At 40.7% G+C, this 14291-nt stretch overlaps 1 long non-coding RNA gene across 1 annotated transcript; it reads left to right on the plus strand.

Moving 5' to 3' along the window:
* The first annotated feature begins 456 nt into the window (after positions 1-456).
* LOC117556931 lies at positions 457-5139 on the plus strand. The gene is made up of 3 exons (XR_004570640.1): positions 457-572; positions 4453-4544; positions 4955-5139. It is a non-coding gene; the product is annotated as an uncharacterized LOC117556931 (long non-coding RNA).
* Positions 5140-14291: the final 9152 nt, after the last annotated feature.

Below are 14291 nucleotides of genomic sequence, written 5' to 3' on the forward strand. Positions count from 1 at the left end.
GTCAGCTTCTTCAAGGGGTTCAAATGGGGTTAGAGTGAGCCCATCTAAAACCACTGCCAAGTCCCATAGGGCACCAGTGACCTGGAAACAGGGAGGAGCCTGTGAGCCCCTTTCATAAAACGGCAGACCAAAGGATGTTGGCTAGCGGTCTTTCCCTCAAAACCCACATGGCATGCAGCAATAGCAGCCAGGTACACTTTGATCGTAGAGAAAGCTCTGTGTTTATCAATTAAGTCCTAGAAATGATAAAATCACCCAGTGAATCACCCAGCAGTGTCTGTGTCATCAGACACAGACACTGCTGATTGACACACCGGCACCCAGTGAAAATCAGCGATCTCATTCGCCAGTTGCCAAATCCACTCCCCCATAAATACGCCGACTACCTGCTAGACGGCAGCTATTCTTCTCTTGACAGTTGCTGCCTCACCTTGTCGCAGATCGGACCGGATCCCTCATAGATATATATAAACACTAGATGGCTCATGGGAGATTTTCCAGCGTAGCTCACCGGCCGCCATCTTGCTACAGTCAACAGCTACTCTGGTACGCGCTATGGTAGCTGTTGTAAGGTGAGTGATCTGCACAAAAATACTCTGAAATCGCTGAAATCTTGACTGATTTACAAACGGTTTTGTTTATTATAAACGTTATTAGCATGGCCATGACACAGGATGCTTGGACATGTTGAAATTGCAGCTTTTCTTTGTGTATGACGTGGTTGTATTTATTAGCTGGCTAATAACAAGAGGCTGTGAGTGAGACCCAGGCGCGCCGGATTCATTTTAGAAGTGGGGGGGCCAAAAAAAGTGCGTGTGTATGGCCCAATCCCAAACCACGCCCTACACCCTACCCCTACACACTCCCCCTCCGTGACGGAGTGAACTCCGTGGAGTGACACATGAAGCTCCCTCCTGTCAGATGGAGGGAGTAAATACAGCGGCAAGCTTTGGGACAAACTCCCCTCTCTCCGGCAGAAACAAGAAATACCGTAACTGTATGTAGGCCTAAAAACGGTTTCAAATCAGCATCTCTTTGACAAAAAATGTAAATGAATAACTCAAATAAAACTCCAAACATCTTTAATTGTGTTACTTTTTTGTAAAGCTCTTTTAGTTTTAAACCTGATGTTTATAAGCTTCTTAGTTTTTGCAATAGTCTGTACATATACATAACTTTATAATAAAATGCACACATTTACCTTTTTCTAGACTAATCACAGGTTTGATCCTAAGTTAAAAACATATGAGGTTATCATGAGGTTGTTAACATCGCAATTTATCACTATCGTTTAGTGGTTTTGCAAAGAATGAACCACTCTCTGTTTTTGTACCATTCTGCGTTGAAGTACCTTCTCTTTGCTCAAATAATCTACTAGCGGTCTCCTTTTTTCCGATAGTTAGCTGTACAGCTTTACCCGCCTCAATGTCCCGACAACAAACCTCCATGCAGTCGGAACCAGCCTGTTTCGGTTCAACGACGGCGGCGGTGGGGGTGGGGCCGGCGGCGGTTTTGACAGTTTCTGCGGCCGCAGAGGTGCTGCTTTTGGGTTCATCTGGCTTCGCTGTTTCTATGATTGATGAAGGTCCAGGCTCCGGAGATGTGGATGTCAGGGATGTGACCTTCCAGTTGTTACATTTAAGTTTAGATTGACTGTATTTAGTTTTCTTCTGCGCTGGTTCTTCTGACATGTTGCTTTGCAAGTGTATATATTCTTTCTATCTGGTTAACGGCTGACACACACAGAACAACGTAACAAAAAAGTAAACAAGGTCACAAATAAACAAATCTAAGCTTTTTTTATTGGTTGCAATTTACATGGATACATTTGAATGGTGTGACAATGTCCTATTTGATTGGGTTAAAATGTACATATTCTTCCTGTTATGTCTGCCTGCTTTATTTTACCTAATGCAAAGTGACCTGCTCCATCGAAATCAGTCGCATTAACCCGAAGACACATTTTGATTCCTAGCTTTCTAATGATATCAGGATTGTTTTTGTACTCCAAATATTAAGCAAAATATGTCACATTATATAATGACTGTCACCGAGTCATCATTTTGAGAAAAAGGCCTTTAAAGTTTTCTCTTCTCTGGAATCCATCATTTCTCATCATCAATCATCATGATTGATTATTAGCGGAGCAAATGATCAAAATACTACGGAGGTAAGATATTTTTGTTTGGATTACTGCACTCACGAGAAACACCGGCTGTGTATGCCTGCTGTGACGTCAAGTTACTCCGTTCTCCGCTTGTAATTATGCCGAAGCTTCAAAGTTGTATTTATCATCTGAATTTGCCGAAACAAGTTTAATATTCTGAAAGCCAAGACTTTGCTTATTTGAAATCAGATAAAAACAAACTGTAACGGACCCTGTCGTGTTATCTATGATTACTATACGCCTTACATTCATAATTTCAGCGGGAGGTAGGGGGGGCGGCGCTGAGGAACAGCAGAGTGGCGAGAGCTGTCATCTTCCCTTTACAAGCTTCAAACATGCCTGTAGCTAATGAGATTCAATATAACAATCAAAAATAACAAAATATACACAGCGAGATCAGATCACGTTGTAGATGCGACTTTAGAGTAGAGGGGAATTATTGAAACGGGATTTGTACAGTTTTCCGCGGCACAGTTTCATGGAAACACATCAGCTTTTGGACGACAGTCAATATGGATTCAGGAAAGATAGATCAACATCTATGGCACTAATGGAATTAAGTGAGGAAATAGCAAACTGCATGGACAATAAAAAACAAGCAGTGGGAATATTTATAGATTTACAAAAAGCATTTGACACCATAGATCACAATATTTTACTGATAAAACTGGAACGGTATGGCATCAGAGGGGTGGGATTAAACTGGGTGAGAGATTATTTAAACAACAGACAACAATTTGTTGAAATTGGTGAACATAAATCAGAATACATGAACATAACTTGTGGAGTACCTCAGGGGTCCATGTTGGGTCCAAAGCTGTTCATAATATACATCAACGACATTTGCAGAGTATCAAATATATTGAAATGTATTTTATTTGCTGATGACACTAATATTTTTTGTTCCGGTGAACATTTGAATGAGCTAATGGAAGTGATAACAGCAGAAATGATTAAAGTAAAACATTGGTTTGACACAAACAAATTATCATTAAATATAAGCAAAACAAAGATTATGTTATTTAGAAAACATATAACAAATCCACAGATACAATTAATACTAGATAACATACACATAGAAAGAGTATATGAAATTAAGTTCCTTGGTGTGGTTTTAGACCACAAAATCAGCTGGAAACCTCATATCGCTCATGTAAAAGCAATATTCGCAATATTGGGAAAAGCCAGATACATTCTGGACTATAACTCATTGTATACTCTATATAACACACTAATATTGCCATATCTGATTTACTGTGTGGAGATTTGGGGAAACATACAAAACCAACCTACAGCCGTTATGCACATTACAAAAAAGGGCTATAAGAGTTATCAATAATGTTGGATATCTTGAACACACTAATGTATTATTTTTGAAGTCACACATATTGAAGTTCATTGATCTGGTTAAATTTAAAACGGCACAAATCATGTACAGAGCAAGACATAATCTACTTTCTAGGAAATTAAAAACATTGTTCGTAGACAGAGAGGGTGGGTATAATTTGAGAGGAAATCTACATTTGAAACAACTCAAGGTCAGAACAACTCTGAGAAGTATGAGTTTAACAATCTGTGGGGTGATTTTATGGAATGGTTTGGAGCAGGAGTTAAAACAAAGCATAAGCATAATTCAGTTTAAAAGGATGTACAGAAACACTTTTTTGGAAAAATATGAGAATGAAGAAAGGTGATTGAAGATGAGAAATTATTGTGTATGTATACATGTAAATGTATGTAGGAATAACTTGCATAATGATTTAAAGGACAATCATTGATCAAGTAAGGGGTGGGAATGAATAAGCATTTGCTTCCTCCTGCTCCCTTTCGGACACATTATTATTATTAATATGAAGACTTTTTTTTTCTTTTTTTTGTTGAATATACAAATATTACCATGAATGTGGATAAATACTGTATTATAACAATACGGTATTCTGTTTTTCACATTTGTTATTTTTTATTTGTTATTTTTTAATCTGTTCGAAATAAAGACTGAAAAAAGAAAAAAGAAAAAAAGATCTGCTGCTACGAAAATGTGGGGCAGGGCTGAAAAGTGGGGGGGCCAATGGCCCCCTGGACCCCCCACTTCCGGCGCCCTTGGTGAGACCTAGTATTACAAAGTTGACCCAGCAACTTTACACCAGTGGGAGAGGCATAACTGCTCTTTCTTTTCAACATAATTCAAGTTACACATGATTTCTTCCAAGTGGTTGGGCTTGTTAAAAACATCTTACATTTTAGATACATTATGATACAGGAAATTGCTGGCTTTGTGTTTACAGAAGTACCTGACTATGCCTGACTTTTGTGCAGCCTACGGCTGCTCTAATCGCCGCAGTCTGCAAACAAGAACCCGTGGAATCACCTTTCACGTGTAAGATATGACAATATTATGACTATAATTAGGATAATCGTTAATTACTTAGTGGATGTATGTACATTACAAGTCCTGCTACACAGGATCAGTGGGGCTATGTGAGATAATAGTATTGCAAGATTGATGTTGACCCAGCCTCTTTAGAATATGTTGCTACCATTTCTTTACACAATTATGTAATGTTTCTTTTGGACACCTTTTTTATTACTCTTAGTGTGGTTGTCTTATTCTTAAAGTATACATACATACATTACATACATACATACATACATATATACATACAATTACCCCAAAAATATGATAATTTCGGTGTGTATTTTTGTCCTTACCCTTAATGTTAAAGGAAAGAAGGGCGGACAATGTTGACAATAATTTATATATCTGGCTACCTTTCTCATGTTTTTAAGGTTTCCCAAAACCGGAGAGAGGAGGAGGCAGTGGGAAGTTGCCCTAAGAAGGGACGGTTTTGTTTCCTCTGGCAGGACGCTGCTCTGCAGTGAGCACTTCAGGAGTGAGGACTTTGACAGGACGGGGCAGACTGTCCGGCTTAAAGAAGGTGTTGTGCCAACAGTATTCAATTTCCCAGCTCATCTTCAAAGGGTATGTGTATCATTGGCCAACAAGAATTCAAGGTGTATAAGATTGATTGATAAATATGTGATTAAATGTCACCCTTTAGTTTTTCTTTCTGCAAGTTTAGGAATAAATAATGTGTTGTGTATTACAGCACATTTTAAACACTCAAAATGTCTTTAATTATGTTTATTTTAGCCAGAAGCAACAAGAAGCACAACCACTTCAAGAAGAGCGGAAGATGAACCTCAGCCTAATGTTGTGAGTATTCTGAATGTGGCCAAGACTAGAGAGATGGTCATTGATTTCAGGACGGGTGAGGACGTCTCTTCTACCCCTGTGCATTCTGGATGTGGCTGTTGTGGAGGACTACAAATACCTGGGAGTGCACTTAGACAACGGACTGAACTGGAGGATCAACACTGATGCTGTGCAGAAGAAGGGGATGAGCAGACTCTATTTTCTGAGGAAGCTGAGATACTTCCACGTGTGCAGCAAGATGCTGGAGATCTTCTACCGGTCTGTTGTGGCCAGTGCACTCTTCTTTGCTCCGGTCTGCTGGGGGGGCAGCATCAGAGCCGGTGACACCAGCAGGATCAATAAACTGATCAGGAAAGCTGGGTCTGTCATCGGCATCAAGCTGGACCCCTTTGAAGCTGTGGTGGAGAGGAGGACACTGAACAGGCTGTTGTCCATCATGGATAACCCCACCCATCCTCTCCACCTGCAGCTGGACAGTCAACGGAGCTCCTTCTCCAACAGACTGCTGCAGCTCCGCAGTGCCATAACTCAACAAATCACCTCTGGCTGGAAGATAACTCTCTGCTCCATAGTTTCTCTTGAATATAACCACGTTGTACATTTTACACATATATAATCTATTTAATATTTAACATTAATATTCCATATGCCTTATATTTATGTATATTATATATATAATATCCTGCCAAACTCAACATGTATATTTTCCTCTTTTTTTATTTTCTTTATTTTTCTTGCTTATTTCTAATTCATTGTAAAATGCTTTGTCCCTTATGCTGCTGTAACTAAAAATGTTTTCCCACATAGGGATCAATAAAGTACCATCTTATCTTGTTTTATTTGCATGTGGAATGTCACTAACAAATGAGAGCATCATATGGCTTGTCATGTTAAATCCTTTATCTCGGTGGTACCCAGGAAGGTATATGATGGTGTTACTAGGAGAGCCCAATATAATTTGAGGTGGTACTCTGTGTAAAAGGTTTGAGAACCACTGGCCATCTCACTTGCTCTATGTCACTCATACACTTGAATAAACATGTGCAAACATTGAAACTACACCCAGGGATTGGCAACCTTTACAATCAAAATAGCCATTTTTGTCCAGAGCCTCAAAACATATGTTTGCCTTATAAGGGGAAAAGCCTATTAAGATCAATTTCTTAAAAGTACGCTGAGTTGTGTTTTCTGTTGGAGAATGTAAAAAAAAATCAGGCTCACAGTATTGATAAGTGAACATTGAATTGTTAAAAAAGTAACTTATTAATTTCCATATTACTATTATTTATATATTCGTATAATTGTGATAAATGAGACAGAACTGGCCTGTCTGTGAGCTCATTTTATGTTGGTTTGGTTCTTCTGATAAAGGTGTGAATATCTAAATAATATACCACCATATGCTATTGTCATTAGTTGTGTCCCTATTCTTCAAGCTAAGGCATTGCTAAATTAACAACTCTTGGCTTACAGAGTGATAACATGAGACCGATTTTTATATATATATATATAAATATATTTTAATTTTATAATTTATTTTAAATATTAACAATATAATAAAAATAAATGGAAATATATACACCGGCAAATATTTAATATAAATACCTTGTGTGTGTGTGTATAGCTATTGCTTTATCTGCTTAATGTTATTTTCATAAGAAAGTCCATGACTATAAGTATACAGTATCATAACTACATCTTTGATGTTTATAAAAAACCAAACCGTTTGAAAATTGAGCAAGCTATGGTTATTTAAATAGTAAACCATAATGTTATGAATGAGAGTACTACCTGTAGCAAGGTGGCAACGTCGGTCTCCATTGGCCAGCAGCGCGGGTGAGTCATCTAGTGTTTATATATATCTATGGGATCCCTCCTCCTGCTCCTCCTAACCTCGCAGCAAATCGAACCGGATCGGATCCCTCCTGCTCCTCCTCACCTCGCAGCAAATCGGACCGGATCGGATCCCACCTGCTCCTCCTTACCTCGCCGCAGATCGGACCGGACCCTCCTCTAACCATCGGATTCAACGCTGAAACAAACTCCAGATAAAGGGAAGTGGCTATTTCTCCTGCTTTTGGGCGTCTAGTTTTACGCAGTGCTTGAATTGGAATGAAAAAGGTGCCAGTACTCTAAAATCAGCAACTTTTTCAAGTCAATTTTATATATACAGCCCACAAACAAGAATTTGGCTACTATAATGCTGGTGGGTTTGTCTCTTTACTACTGTTTTTTTTTTCAAAAGGTTCACTGTACTTAACATTTTTTATGATAGGCAGCGGATATGGCTAAAGCTCAGTAAGGTCAATATTAACTGAAAATATAGCAATCAAAGTCTAGATCTTCTGCTGAAGACACATGAAGCAGAGACCTTTCAGGTGAGAGCCCCTCTGGTGGTGTTCAACATTAATGAATCTGGGTGTGACCCTAGATAACAACCTGTCCTTCACTGCAAACATCGCTGCTACAACCCGCTGCTGCAGATACACGCTTTACAACATCAGGAAGATACGTCCCCAGCTGACTCAGAAAGCGACTCAGGTTCTGGTCCAGGCTCTCGTCATCTCACGCCTAGACTACTGCAACTCCCTCCTGGCTGGTCTACCTGCATGTGCCATCCGACCTCTGCAGCTCATCCAGAATGCAGCGGCTCGTCTGGTTTTCAACCTTCCTAAATTCTCCCACACCACTCCGCTCCTCCGCTCCCTTCACTGGCTTCCGGTAACTGCTAGAATCCACTTCAAGACACTGGTACTTGCTTACCGTGCTGCGAATGGATCTGGCCCTTCCTACATCCAGGACATGGTTAAACCGTACACCCCAGCGCGCGCACTACGCTCTGCATCAGCCAAACGACTCGTTGCGCCCTCGCTGCGAGGGGGACCCAAGTTCCCATCGGCGAAAACACGTGGGTTTGCTATCCTGGCTCCAAGATGGTGGAATGAGCTCCCCATTGACATCAGGACGGCAGATAGCTTGCACATCTTCCGGCGCAAACTGAAAACTCATCTCTTTCGACTCCACTTCGAGCGTTAGAACGATTAACGAAGCACTTTTATACTAATAAAGGACTGGATTACCTAAAGCCAGTTGAGTAGCACTTGAAATGTTTGGCTCTATGAAACCTGATATACTTATATGATTCTGTTTTCTTCAAGGTTGTGTCTTCCTGGTCGAATGTACTTATTGTAAGTCGCTTTGGACAAAAGCGTCAGCTAAATGCAATGTAATGTAATGTAATGACAAGGAAACAAAGCTCTGGTCAGAAGCATTTTTTATAAAAAGCTTTAACAAAATTAAGTATTTCTGTACATTTTGAATGCAATCTAACTATCCAACTCAGAAAACGAAAAACGAAAAAGTGCCAAAAGTCTTCTCACATGGCTGAGCTGCTTTGCAATATACTTCACCACTGAAGAATACAAATATGTATAAAGTAAACTATGATGCAATCTAACTTTCCAACTCAGAAAAATGATAAAGAGCATGAACAAAGAACATGTAAAAACAAATGCAAAATTTGCACAATCTAAAATGAGAAACTGTAACTGCAAGTAACAAAGTCTGAGCCATGGTAAAGAGTTACATTGAACACCAAGCTGATCAGATAACTCCCTGGTTGGTCTGAAGTCCTTCTATCTCCAGGATCTGTACAAATCGGCACATTATGCCAAAAGTCTTCTCACTGGGTGAGCTGCTTTGCAATATACTTCACATTGTTAGAAAAGGCTCCAGAAGGCCTTGGGGACATCAGTATCAGGGGCTGGAGCTGGACAGGCTCTTTCATCAGCACTTCTCCTTCCCTTTGCCAGCCAGGACCTCACATACTGTTCCGGATTGAACTGTCCTAGTGATGGTCCATTACATTTAATGAAAACCAGGCTGGACAGTCGGCTGACAGAGAGAGAATTCCTTTTTGCAGTAAGGATATCGTTCATGCAGCTGAATGCCCGCTCACACTCACTAGTGGAGACAGCGATGGTTCGGACTGCTTTCAGTAGAGGCTCCATGACAGCAGGTGTACGGGATGCCCTGGTTTCCTTGTATTCGCGAAAGCCCTGAACAGTCTCTCTTCTGTCCACTTTCAGCACTTCGCACAAACGTAGCACCTCTACGTCCCCATACTGTACGTCTAACTCCTCTTCAGGCCAACTTCCAGGATGGATAACTTTCATGTCCTGGATTAGCTGATTGTCCCGGGCCTCCCGGCCAAGTAATGGGATTTCTCTTGTGCTGACATGAGAGGAGGTTGTGGAAGTCATTCTGTGTCTCAGATTCTCTACCATACTGCGGAAAAACTGACCTGCATGAATCTGTACAAGCCTGCCATTCTCACGCAGGGCAACACCCTTGAAGGACTTCTCAGCTAGAGCTGTATGAACTGTAGTCATGTGTGGGCCAGGCATGGTGACCATGGATTCAAAAACTCGTATTTCTCGAGTTAAGAGCCTATCTGCTGTAGGCAGTGTCATCTCTCTTTTTTGGAGTTGCCGAGAGAGGTCGCTGAGCTCTGTGAGCGCATCGTACATCAGTCCCAGATTGCTGACAAACGTTGCAGATGTGAGCACATCATCCAGGCCCTTGTACTTTGCTCTGTCTCTGGAATCCCTGCTCGTGTCGTTTGCAGCATTTGTGAAGTGATCATGAAGCACTCGGTAGTTTTCCCAGACTGCTCTGACGCTCCTTTCACTTGAAGCCACCCAGCGGATGGACAAAACACACCCTATCACCAGGAGACGCTGTCCGACTGCTTGCGCACACTGCGCTAACTGCCTCTGATTTTTGGGGGAGGCATGGAACAAGGAATAGAGTTTGTCAAAAAAGATCTGGAAATGATTGAGCCCTGAGACCTCCTTGACCACATCCCCAACTGCCAGCTCTAGACGATGATTGGAGCAGTGCCACACAAACAGGCTTGGGAATTTACTACGGGTAGCAACGCCTGTTCTCTTCCCTAGCATGACTGAAGCCCCATCACATGCAAAAGAAACGAAACACTGACCTAAAAAGTCCTCGTTAAAATCTCTTCCAAGACACTCCATTAACGCCTTTGTGATGTCATCAGCCGTTGTTCCATCCAACTCGATCAGCTCCCAAAAAAACGTTTCGGGCTCAGCATCAGCTAATGCTGAGCGTAGACACACACAAGCACCGTTTTACCACTAATAGTGGTAGATTCATCGACCAAAACACAGAGTTTTCTTTGGTTTTCTGTAATGTCTTTTGCCATTTTTTTCTTCAGCTCATGAGCTATGTGGTCGATGATTTCGCCACAGGTTTTATTGGAGTGCAAAACCCTGCCCACGTTCAGCCCATTCAGTTTCTGTACATTCAAATCAATTGGCATGTCTGTGAATGGCCGGCTATGTTTGCCAATTTTATATGCCGTTCGAAAAACTCTGATAGTGGTGTCTAATTCAGATTTATGCATAGACTGCACTTGATGTTGAATAGTTTCACGTGAAGCAGATGTAAGGATGTCAGCAGCTTTTACATGGGCTTGTGATTCTTTATGTTCTTTGATTTTTTTTCTCAGGCTAGCTTGTTGTTTGCCCTTGTCAACACCGAAATGAGACACTGCACACTCACCTCATTCAGTTGACAGTTTCAGTCCTTGTCCAGTGTGTATTCCCAAAGATTTGACATCTCTGCATAGCATATCCGACATCCTAGCTTCTTATCTTTAAGAAGGAGCCATGCATTGGTCTTGCAAAAATATTGCACCTGGTCCGTTGTCCAGCAGTCAGGTGCATCGCTTTGCCCGGTGTTGGTGGTGGCAGTTGAGCCAGCAGCAGCTAACGTTAGAGGCTCTGGAGGAGGCGGCGGAGCTAGTGCTAATGCTAATGCACTAGAACTTGGAGCAGGAGGATCAACCAAAGAAAGCTCCCCATCAGACACAATTTCCAACACAGGCACAGCATTCTCTGTATTTGAAGTTTCTTCCGGCGACAACCGCTGTCTTTTTGCACTTTTATTAATCCACGCTAACATTTTAGAAATGCTAATTTGTGACGTGACTTGCTTTCCTTCTCTCGGGGGCGTGCCTGCTCTGTTCTATCACTCTACATATAGCCACCCACTGGGTGGGAGTTGCACTGCATAAACACAACACACGTGCATCTAGGTATGTAAATTGTAAAGCATTAAAACATGGTTTTACTAACAGTTTTCAGTATGTTGTTACTTCGGCATTATTATTATTATTATTATTTTGAAACGTGTATTACTATTAAATCACGGTCAAATAGGTTAATTTTGACATAGTCGTTTCCACCACAGTATTTACATGGAGAAGATAAGCCCCGCCCCCTCTCCAGCACGTTCTGTTTGAATGACAGGAGTAAACAGCTGACAGCCGCTGTGAAACTCCAGCGGTTAGAGCGATGAGAATGTCCGTTCGGCACCTCATGACGCATCTACTGAGTACCGGGCGGCTGTATATATATATATGGATGTATAATAAGAACGGCGGGAGAGTATTGAGTACTGGCACGGTGCATGAGTACCGGAGTACCGCCAGCATGCCGGTACTGAGCAAGAAGTGCCGGTACTCCATGGGTCAGAACCAGAAGTGCCGGTACTGCGTACCGGTGAGTACCGGCCCAATTCCAGCACTGGTTTTACGTCACGAAAGTTACATTGTTGTCTCCTCCCTTGAGTCTCCTTTTGTTGTTTACCGAGGGCTCCGCGACCAGAGGCTGACGGACAGAGTGCGGCGGGCCGGCAACGTGGAAATCCTGGCACTGGATTTCCTGGAAGGGACTTGAACCTTGCACTTCTGCCTGGCAAAAACCCGGAGTTGAGTTCGCTTCCAAGCGGACAGGACTTTCAGGATTTTATCAGCCCCTGCTAGAACTGTAATTCTTAAGTAACTGGTTTATATTTATTGAACATTATTTTAACCTTACGTTATTTTAAGTATTTATCAAAGGAGTGTTTTTAAAGTAACTTTGTACAAATAAACCATTTTACACCTATTGTGCTGTCCTTCTCGCTGTATTGGTGTGGCCGGGAATCCGAATCTTTTAATATCAATTTGATGTTAACAGGCCTCACTAGGCTGTTACAGTTACACAACAGTGTTGTTGATACGGAGTTGGAGTTTATTCACACGTCACATACTACAAGAGGTGGGTAATGTGTTCAAGAAACATTGAACAGTGCTGCCACATATGACACAGGAAAAAAAGAAAATACTCTGAATCCTTTCTTTGCCATGATATAAAAATAGTGTTGCTACAAAAGTATAAATTAGGCTTACTAATAACAAGACAACTCAGATCTGAAGCTACACAGGAATCTGCTGCCGAAGTGCAATAAAAAAGACAAAATTAATAGAATCAAACCCTTTTTTTGTTGCATTTTAGTAGAGTATACAAATAAATGCCTTTAAAATAGGATGCAAGCAACACTAGTTACTTAACCTGAATTGATAATAGACTATAATCAATTTAAGTTTGCATTCTTATACCATTTTGTACAATAATTATAATGAATGAGTTCGTTCAAACAAACTAAAACTTACAGCTGATTAATAACGTATCCAACTTGAGTTTTTATTATATCAAAAACCTGTTGAAATGCTACTGTTTTTTTTTACTGTTCCCAAAAGCGCGTCGGCAGCCTCCAGGAAAGCTTCTTTCACAACTTCGCCGTCTTTGAAAGACTTCATGTGTTTCCAGTGGCGTTTTTATATGTACAAAAGTGGTGGGGCACAAAAAACGTAGATGTCTATAGCTTCTGCAGTGAGGTTCATGGCTGGTGAGGCACTGGCACTGACTCTTCAGGTTTACAAATATTATATTTTGACCTAAATCAAAATATAATATTATTTTCAAAAGTTTTTTTTGTCTGATGCTTCAATTAATTTTAAACAGACATGGCAGTTCAACAAAAGGATACCCAAAAAATGTAATTTTATCATTTAAATATTGAATTGTTCTCTCTTAGTAAGATCCCATTTTCAATAAAATTGCACTCTTACCTTGACTTGAAGATTAAGTCCATTTGCCTATCCTTCTGGACAAAAATCTCTATTACTTTTTTGTAAAAGTCCTCCTTTTCTTGTAGTTTCAAAAGTCTATCATAAATCTAATCTAATCAATAGATTTATGATTCGAAAATTATAAAAGTAGGGTAGACATGTGGATATTATCCGGCTGAACAAAACGTGCATTTATCTAACAGCTACGTTTTCCACAGACCTTATTTGGAGCTATTTTCTAAAATCCTATGGAGAAATCTCATTGCTTTTTTGTCGATGCGCAGCTTACTTCCGGGTTTTAGGACGCCTCACTGCAGGGTTGCATTCCAATAGTCCATTTCGCTTAGGAACCTTCCTAACGGAGTGAAATGACCCGGAAGTACGTCACTGGCAGCCATGATAAGTGCCGTTCCAATTCTCCAAATGAAAGGAAAGGAGGTTTCAAACTTCCTTTATAACCTCCTTTAGCTTAGGAACCACTGGACCTCCCTAACCGAAAGGAGAGGAGAAAATGCTGCCCCACAATGCATTGCAGCCGCAGCATTTGCCATCACAACAGTCGGCCGTTCACGGAAACAACCGATTATGACCGAGAAATTATATCATGAAAGTTACGGTGCTTATTAAGCATTTTAAAACTTATGTGGTAAGTTGCCAAAGTGCTTTTTTCTGAACGTTCATCAGTATTATAAACAAAAAGAGAAATATGAACGTTAGTTTTTACTGAAATGATCAAATAAAGTCAACATCTCACAGCCTTTACTGAGCTGTGTGGGGTTTGTTCAACTTTTAAAAGATGTTTGAATGGTGATATACACAGTGATAGATGTTAAGGACTAACGTTTATAATAAATACATCTGTATTGATTTTAAGATATTTTCATACAATCATACGTATTGGGATCATTTGTATTAATGTGGACCGG

The sequence above is a fragment of the Gymnodraco acuticeps genome, unplaced genomic scaffold, assembly GCF_902827175.1.
Source record: "Gymnodraco acuticeps unplaced genomic scaffold, fGymAcu1.1, whole genome shotgun sequence".
NCBI classification, from domain to species: domain Eukaryota; kingdom Metazoa; phylum Chordata; class Actinopteri; order Perciformes; family Bathydraconidae; genus Gymnodraco; species Gymnodraco acuticeps.